The sequence below is a fragment of the Acartia tonsa genome, chromosome 2 (assembly GCF_053477335.1).
Source record: "Acartia tonsa isolate MP-2025a chromosome 2, ASM5347733v1, whole genome shotgun sequence".
NCBI classification, from domain to species: domain Eukaryota; kingdom Metazoa; phylum Arthropoda; class Copepoda; order Calanoida; family Acartiidae; genus Acartia; species Acartia tonsa.
In genome coordinates this window covers 5,545,607-5,555,694 of record NC_137261.1, presented here as the reverse complement: position 1 = coordinate 5,555,694, position 10,088 = coordinate 5,545,607, and the positions used below count along the sequence as shown (strand labels likewise).

At 36.0% G+C, this 10,088-nt stretch overlaps 1 protein-coding gene across 3 annotated transcripts in view; it reads right to left on the bottom strand.

The window, feature by feature from the left end:
- Positions 1 to 10,088, bottom strand: part of SsRbeta (signal sequence receptor beta) — a 417,378-nt gene that overhangs the window by 246,687 nt on the left and 160,603 nt on the right. The gene's annotated exons all lie outside the window — the stretch shown is intronic.

Here is a 10,088-nt window from a genome sequence, read left to right as displayed (position 1 = left end):
TCTTGCAACAAATCAAATTTCAAATTTGAGTCACCAAAAATGCTAAACTAATTTTTGCTCTAGAAGAATCAATTTTTGGAGTTAGAAAGTGCTTAATACCTCATTTTAATCGCCTGGCATTGCTTTATAATATACAGGTAATGACTTGGTTGTTTATAGAACAGCTGACTAAAAAATCGAGGTTTTGTGATAAACCCACTTTTGTTGTTGCTCCATAAATGATATTTTTTTTCCCAATTTTTTTGGCTGTAAAGAAGCTTTATATATTCATATAACATCCACCTAAATTTGACTTTTGGTATTTTATTTATAACATCACCAGAGGGAATTGAATTTTGGAAAAAAAATATCAATTTATATTTTACACTGCTATGCATTGTTCTTGTTCTTGTTTCTAAAAAAAATTTATATCATAAAAAAGAGAATTATTTAACGCTTCTATAGGTATGTTTATCATTTTTCTATGCTAAATATAACTATAATTACACCATTTTAAAGTTAGACATCTTAACATATTAACACAATTATTGAATCGGTCTGTATTATTAAGCTGGCAACCCTTAAAACAGCTGCATTTCATTATCCTATTATATATAGTAATTATTATATGTATAAACACACTTAATTTTTAACTTTTTATTGATGGAATACATATGTTTCTCTATAAAAATAGATCATCAGTTCCAATTAAGATGTATAAAATAAGAGTTAAAAAAAAATATATATATGTCAATGCATTTGAATCCTTTTAAAAGACTAAATAAGAAAGAAGTGTTAGAAAATTGTGCCACCTGTGGGGTTTTTACTGCTTATATCCTCTTGGGGTTAGGGGGGAATTAGCATCTTTATATAAAAAGGGGGAGGTGTTTAAAGAGAATTTTTAAAGAGAAAAAAATAGGTCATATTTTATCATTTGCAGTTTTACAAATTAATACATGTTATATAAAGCTTTTTTGTCTGTAGCTTAAGATTTTGGTAAAGTATAAGGCTATTTTACTAATTTCCTTACTCCTTTAATTACAGAGCTCCTAGATGTTTGGAGCGCAGCTGCTAGTAAACAAACAAAGTAAAACGATTCCTGAATAATTGATTTACAATTTTAAAAAGCAAAACATTTTTACAATTAGGATGTGTATATCCACACCATGCACAGTGCCTTCTAAGGTGCTTTGACTTTAGTGTCAGAACCTAAATTGGGACATAGTGCATTTCATTACCCTAGGTTAGGTAACTTTATTTCACTTTTCAATAAAATCTAAAATGCAGCGGTTTTTGAGAAAATTAAATTTGAAAATTTCAAGTTCAATTTTCACCCACTAGGAGTTACTGTATAATCATAACAAGAAAAGCAAACATAGGAGTCCCAAAAATCGGAGTGGACAAATGCAGGAGTCCCAAACATCGGAGTGGACAAACGTAAGAATGGGACAAACGTCAGAGTGGACAAACATCAAGGTGGACAAACGTCGGAGTGGAAAACATTGGAGTGGACATTGCTTAAATAAAACCTAGGAGTGTCTACTATTTTAATAATATTACAATTTTGAAATTTTTTATACCCCTGTCTACAAAATAATGACTGGCTGCAGCGCTCAGCCCCCTAGCCTATATCCTAACCTAACCTAACTAAGAAAAGTAATGGGACGAAGGTAGGGGGGGCTGTGTTTGTAAACAAAAATTCAAAATTGAAAAAAAAGTTTGGGACTCCTGTGTTTGTACACTCCGACGTTTGTCCCAAAAATCCTGCGTTTGTCCACTCCAACGTTTGTCCCACTCCTCCGTTTGTTCCACTCTGACGTTTGGGACTCATGCATTTGTCCCTTCAATGTTTTTCCACTCCTACATTTGGCATGGAACCGATTAATGGTTGGGGTGCTAGTTTGATTCCTAGATTTGTAAGTTTTAAGGATTTTCTTTACTCCTATTAAAAAAAATGTAAAAGGCTGGGTTTATACCCCCCATAATATATTAAGGGTGGTGATTACCCCCATCCCTAAAAAAATTACCCTTTTACAAGCACCTCCCCCTGGATACTCCTGCACTCCCCCTTGTAGTTAATAGGCCAACTTTATGGTCTCTGGTTTCAGGAAGCCCATTCAATTATGAGAAGTTCACATTATAAGAGCACTCTTATAGCATCCTCTCTATTAGCATTACATGTGTAATGCATTATAGACAGACAGATAGATATTGTGAGGGATCCTACACTTTATAACACCTTGTTTTGCATGGTAAAAATTGTTCCAATAGTTCTTGATATTGATATTTTATTTAAAAATTACAATAACTTGAATATAATGATGTTTAAAAATTATAGTTATATTTAGACTAGAAAAATGATTAACATACCTATAGAAGCATTAAATAATTCTCTTTTTAATTATAAAAATATTTTTTAGAAACAAGAACAAGAACAATGCATAGCAGTGTAAAATATAAATTGATATTATTTTCAAAATTCCAAAACTATCCAGGGTCCTATAGGAAGCATCCATAAAACACAGAACTCAATAGGTACTGTAATTGTCAAAATCTTAAGCTAAAGACAACAAAGATTACTACTTTATATAATAGGATAATGAAATGCAGCTGTTTTAAGAGTTGACAGCTTAATAATACAGACCGATTCAATAATTGTGTTAATATGTTATGATGTCTAACTTTAAAATGGTGTAATTATAGTTATATTAAGCCTAGAAAAATGATAAACATACCTATAGAAGCGTTAAATAATTCTCTTTTTTATAATATAAATTTTTTTTAGAAACAAGAACAAGAACAATGCATAGCAGTGTAAAATATAAATTGATATTTTTTTTCCAAAATTCAATTCCCTCTGGTGATGTTATAAATAAAATACCAAAAGTCAAATTTAGGTGGATGTTATATGAATATATAAAGCTTCTTTACAGCCAAAAAAATTGGGAAAAAAAATATCATTTATGGAGCAACAACAAAAGTGTGTTTATCACAAAACCTCGATTTTTTAGTCAGCTGTTCCATAAAAAACCAAGCCATTACCTGTATATTATAAAGCAATGCCAGGCGATTAAAATGAGGTATTAAGCACTTTCTAACTCCAAAAATTGATTCTTCTAGAGCAAAAATTAGTTTAGCATTTTTGGTGACTCAAATTTGAAACTTGATTTGTAGCAAGAGAAAAATATTAAAAAAAATACTTTTTTCTATCTAAGAGGCAAATTAATGGTATCAATATATTCGCAAATGTCTTATATACAGTTTAATACACTTTTAAGTCCATTATTTTTGGGGCTTTGAGTGAATGTCGAATAAGGTTGATTTCTAGCCGATTATAGAAAAGCTTCGCTTTTAAAAATATTGTTTAAAGACAAAAGTAACTAAAAGGAGGAAAGATACCATTTTCATAAATGAAATTTTTACTATTGATATTTGTTGTACTTTTTATAAATTTACATATCTACACAGTTTTAATAATTTTAATATGTTTATGTTTAAATAAAAATTAATTGAATTAAATTGTTTTTGTCAGTCAGGCTATTTGACATGCTAGTTTTGAATGAAACAGATAATAAATTATGGCGCTTACCCTCTAATTTTCTTGTGGAGCACAGCTCAGCACACAAGTTTTTTTTCAGGCACCGAAAGTATTGCCCCCTCTATGTACAGGCGCCCCCCAAAAATAATATTTCCCCTCCCCCCCCCCCCCTTATAAAGTTTATTTTAATAAAAAAATGTTAGATGTTTTCAGTGCCTGACAGTCTCTTTGGAGCCCATTTATAGAATTTTGCTACAGGCCCCATGATGCATTTTCATTCTATTCTTGAGATGATTTTATGCTAGTTTTCTGCCCCATCTATCTAAGGACGTCCAAAGGGGGAAGGGTAAAGGGGTGATTACTCCCTACAAACAAATTTTTGAGATCGCCACAGGCATCCTCAACTTTTTCAGAAATATACTAGACTACCCTCCCCCCAGACCTTTAAAAACCCTCATTTTATTCCCTCTCCAATAAAAAGCTTGGACGTCTATTTGCATTGCTCCATTGTACTTCAGATTCCCTTTAAGCTAAGGACAAATCCGCTAGATCTAGATAATATAAGACGCAGTTCAAATTTTGTTAGTAGCGTCACAAGATAAGTCTGAAAAATTGTATTATGCTTTTAGTTTAAAGAGCATTGACTTTTGCGTTCTTATTATTACCTGTAAGAATTTTAAAGAATTTTTGTTGACGTAAAAGTCTGTGGTGGTACGTTTTAATTCAGAAATAGTTCTAAATCAACAATACCAGTTTTATTAAGCGTCATTTAAAAAAAATATGAATGGTTCATTTTTAAAAGAGATTATCTTCTACAAGTAGGGTCAGTCCTTATATCCGTCAGTCGTAACATATTACTGTTATTTATAACATGCATGGTTACAATTAAACATGGATGATAACATCTATAAAGGCGAAGCTCTGAATCTGTATGACAGGCGAACATTTGCTCTTGTAGAGTGCCAGAACTGTATATACAAAATATGAATATATAAGTTTTGACAAAATTATACGTAAATATGTTGCAAAACTTCTTAAATACAGAATTCTGTTTAAGGACATACCAACATTTTTAGGACTTGGTTATAGAGATGCCTCGCTCAAAATATTGTACCTTATTGTAATTGGTCGAAGCGACTTGTAGTCTTGTAATATCAAATATCACGAGCTTACCTAGATATTATTATTATACAGTTAGGGAGTTGAATCCATTTTTATAGAAGCAGAAATATAATCTATGATTATGGTTTGGACCCTCTAAAACTGTAATCTACCTTTCCACTTTCCCCTCTCTTGGTGAAGATATCTTCAACGCCGATACGATTTTTGAAATGTAAGATTCTACTTTCCCCTCTCTTGGTGAAGATATCTTCAACGCTGATACGATTTTTGAAATGTAAGATTCCACTTTCCCCTCTCTTGGTGAAGATATCTTCACCAAGAGAGGCAAAAGTGGAATCTTAAATTTCAAATAAGAGAGGGGAAAGTGGAAAGGTAGATTACAGTTTTAGAGGGTCAAAACCATAATCATAGATTATATTTCTGCTTCTATAAAATGGATTCAACTCCCTAACTGTTCTTTCAATTAATTAATTAATCTCTTTGTTAAAATACAGGTTTCATAACAAAATTTTGATTTAAAACGAATTAGTACAACCTTTATTACAAAAGATAAAAAGCTGAATACAAAAGTTTTATAAATAAAAAGAAAAGAAAATTTATTTGATTTTATTTTTAACTTATGTACATTTGTTTTATTTTATTAATTTTCTTTAAATCCTTTTGTTGCTAAGTTGCTCCTAAGTCTAACAGTGACCTGTTTGGCTCCTAATCTATCAATGATTATTATAGCACAGCTACTCTTCTATTTTGTTACGACCACTCGTCTTTACAAATATGTTTGAATTTTTAAAATAAATTTTTGATTAGGTAAATTATTTCGTCTAAATCGTTGCTCTTATAATTGGGTTGAATCATATTTTACTAAAAATAAGAAATATTTCTCTTCTATTTGTGTCTGATTATCCATCTATAATAATATTAACCAGTGGCATTAGCTGGACCACACTGTCATACCCAAGACGCTAAAATGGTACCTTCTGCTTATATGTTAGTCGTGATTTGGAAGAGTATAGAGAATGCCTTGACATATAAACAGGCGCAACTATGCACAGCTAGGACTTTCTAGACAAACGGTTGGTTGTCAGTTGGGCGAATGGACGCTTTACATCGCAATTTTAGGACGCGGAGTATTTTTCAAGGTGTGGAGAGGTCTAGAACCCGAAGCGACACCAAGTCCTCTAGAGATCAACTGATAAATTTATTGTAATACACTATACCATTATAGAAATTTTATAGGATAATACACGACCTACTTACTGAGATAGAGCAATAAGGACATATTCTAGGTGTATATATTAGCTTTGCTTCTAAAAAATATAATTCTAGTACACAATTATGATAAATGACCGACTTTTTGTTTTAGCTATTTCAAGGGCCCGGGCCTGTGGCATTATGGTAAGGGAGAGATAGGACATTGGGCTGTTTATTATACTAATTGCCTTATTCCTGTTCTTTGCATTTTAGTTTTAATGTTATAATATGATTGAAAGCTGGGCAGACAAACATTTTTGACCTTGAGGAGTTCATTTTAATCACGTTATCCTAAAGAAAATCTGGGTATAGTCCTTTCCATGACATCGCTCCATATGGGGCGATGATTTTCTATAGCTCCTTCAAGGAGCTATAGCATAGCCTCTTATCATATGGAGCGATGTGATAGCCCCTTTTAAGGAGCGTTCATATCGCCTCTTATGATAAGAGGCTATGCTATAGCTCCTTCATGGCCTCTTAATAGCTCCTTTGAAGGGGCGTTAATATCGCCTCTTATGATAAGAGGCTATACTATAGCCCCATGATGGCTCCTTCATAGCCTCTCCATCGCCCCTCCGTAGTCCCTTACCTTAATTTATATAACAACCCACTTGATGGCCCCTACATCGCTCCTCCATCGCCCCTTCTCCAAATTTATATTACATTGTACTTTGATGGCCCCTACATCGCCCCTTCATCGCTCCTACATCGCTCCTTCATCGCTCCTTCATCGCTCCTTCTCCAAATTTATATTAAATTGTACTGTGATGGCCCCTATATCGCTCCTACATCGCTCCTTCTCCAAATTTATATTAAATTGTACTGTGATGGCCCCTACATCGCTCCTTCATCGCTTTTACATCGCCCCTTCATCGCTCCTTCTCCAAATTTATATTACATTGCAACTTGATGGCCCCTACATCGCTGCTACATCGCTCCTTCATCGCTCCTACATCGCCCCTCCATCGCTCCTACATCGCTCCTTCTCCAAATTTATATTAAATTGTACTGTGATGGCCCCTACATCGCTCCTACATCGCTCCTTCATCGCTCCTACATCGCCCCTTCATCGCTCCTTCTCCAAATTTATATTACATTGTACTTTGATGGCCCCTACATCGCCCCTACATCGCCCCTCCATCGCCCCTCCATCGCTCCTACATCGCCCCTCCATCGCTCCTTCATCGCTCCTTCTCCAAATTTATATTACATTGTACTTTGATGGCTCCTACATCGCCCCTCCATCGCTCCTACATTGCTCCTTCATCGCTCCTTCTCCAAATTTATATTAAATTGTACTGTGATGGCCCCTACATCGCTCCTACATCGCTCCTACATCGCTCCTACATCGCTCCTTCATCGCTCCTACATCGCCCCTTCATCGCTCCTTCTCCAAATTTATATTACATTGTACTTTGATGGCCCCTACATCGCCCCTCCATCGCTCCTACATCGCCCCTCCATCGCTCCTACAACGCTCCTTCATCGCTCCTTCTCCAAATTTATATTAAATTGTACTGTGATGGCCCCTACATTGCTCCTACATTGCTCCTTCATCGCTCCTACATCGCCCCTTCATCGCTCCTTCTCCAAATTTATATTACATTGCAACTTGATGGCCCCTACATCGCTCCTACATCGCTCCTCCATCGCTCCTTCATCGCTCCTATATCGCCCCTTCATTGCTCCTTCTCCAAATTTATATTACATTGCAACTTGATGGCCCCTACATCGCCCCTTAATAGCCCCTTACCTTAATTTATATAACAAAGCTCCTATATGGCCTCTCTATCGCCCCTTAATAGCCACTTAATTTAATTATATAACATTGCCCCTACATAGCCTCTCCATCGCCCCTTAATAGCCCCTTACCTAAATTTATATAACAAAGCTCCTATATAGCCTCTCCATCGCCCCTTAATAGCCCCTTACCTTAATTATGTAACATAGCCCCTACATAGCCTCTCAATCGCCCCTTAATAGCCTCTTACCTTAATTTATATAACATAGCCCCTATATAGCCTCTCCATCGCCCCTTAATAGCCCCTTACCCTAATCTATATAACATAGCCCCTACAAAGCCTCTCCATCGCCCCTTAATAGCCCCTTACCTTAATCTATATAACAAAGCTCCTACATAGCCTCTCCATCGCCCCATAATAGCCTCTTACCTTAATTATGTAACATAGCCTCTACATAGCCTCTCCATCGCCCCTTAATATCCCCTTACCTTAATTATATAACATAGCTCCTACATAGCCTCCCCATCGCCCCTTAATAGCCCCTTACCCGAATTTATATAACATAGCCCCTAAATAGCCTCTCCATCGCCCCTTAATAGCCCCTTACCTTAATTTATATAACATAGCCCCTACATAGCCTCTCCATCGCCCCTTAATAGTCCTTTACCTTAATTTATATAAAATAGCCCTACATAGCCTCTCCATCGCCCCTTAATAGCCCCTTACCTTAATTTATATAGCATAGCCCCTACATAGCCTCTCCATCGCCCCTTAATAGCCTCTTACCTTAATTTATATAATCCTTACCTTAATATATAACATAGCCCCTACATAGCCTCTCCATCGCCCCTAAATAGCCCCTTACCCTAATTTATATAACATAGCCCCTACATAGCCTCTCCATCGCCCCTTAATAGCCCCTTACCCTAATCTATATAACATAGCCCCTACAAAGCCTCTCCATCGCCCCTTAATAGCCCCTTACCTTAATCTATATAACAAAGCTCCTACATAGCCTCTCCATCGCCCCATAATAGCCTCTTACCTTAATTATGTAACATAGCCTCTACATAGCCTCTCCATCGCCCCTTAATATCCCCTTACCTTAATTATATAACATAGCCCCTACATAGCCTCTCCATCGCCCCTTAATAGCCTCTTACCTTAATTTATATAACATAGCCCCTTCATAGCCTCTTCATCGCCCCTTACCTTAATTTATATAACATAGGCCCTTTATGGCTCCTGTACAGCCTCTGTAATTGTATTGCCCCTTCATTATAGAAGGTAGGGCATTAAGGTAAGGAAGGAATGTGACCCTCTACAGTTTTAAATTTAAGTTTTAAAAGGATGACAAGGATGACAACATTTATAAAAGCAAAGCTCTGAAACGGTAGAAAAAAGTTTAATGAACATTAATAATGTAGAGTGTCAGAACTGAATAGTCAGAACATAAATTTAAAATTCGAAACAAAATTGTAAGTAAATTTATTGAGAAATTGCTTACATGCAGGAAAATGCTTAAGGACGTACTCACATTTTTTGGACTTGATAAGGGACTATGTTATATAAATTAAGGTAAGAGGCTATTAAGGGGCGATGGAGAGGCTATGTAGGGGCTATGTTATATAATTAAGGTAAGGGGCTATTAAGGGGCGATGGAGATGCTTTGTAGGGCCTATGTTATATAAATTAAGGTAAGAGGCTATTAAGGGGCGATGGAGAGGCTATGTAGGGGCTATGTTATATAAATTAGGGTAAGGGGCTATTTAGGGGCGATGGAGAGGCTATGTAGGGGCTATGTTATATATATTAAGGTAAGGATTATATAAATTAAGGTAAGAGGCTATTAAGGGGCGATGGAGAGGCTATGTAGGGGCTATGCTATATAAATTAAGGTAAGGAGCTATTAAGGGGCGATGGAGAGGCTATGTAGGGCTATGTTATGTAAATTAAGGTAAGGGGCTATTAAGGGGCGATGGAGAGGCTATGTAGAGGCTATGTAGAGGCTATGTTATATAAATTAAGGTAAGGGGCTATTAAGGGGCGATGGAGAGGCTATGTAGGGGCTATGTTATATAAATTAAGGTAAGGAGCTATTAAGGGGCGATGGAGAGGCTATGTAGGGGCTATGTTATATAAATTAGGGTAAGGGGCTATTTAGGGGCGATGGAGAGGCTATGTAGGGACTATGTTATATATATTAAGGTAAGGATTATATAAATTAAGGTAAGAGGCTATTCAGGGGCGATGGAGAGGCTATGTAGGGGCTATGCTATATAAATTAAGGTAAGGGGCTATTAAGGGGCGATGGAGAGGCTATGTAGGGCTATGTTATATAAATTAAGGTAAGGGGCTATTAAGGGGCGATGGAGAGGCTATGTAGAGGCTATGTTATATAAATTAAGGTAAGGGGCTATTAAGGGGCAATGGAGAGGCTATGTAGGGGCTATGTT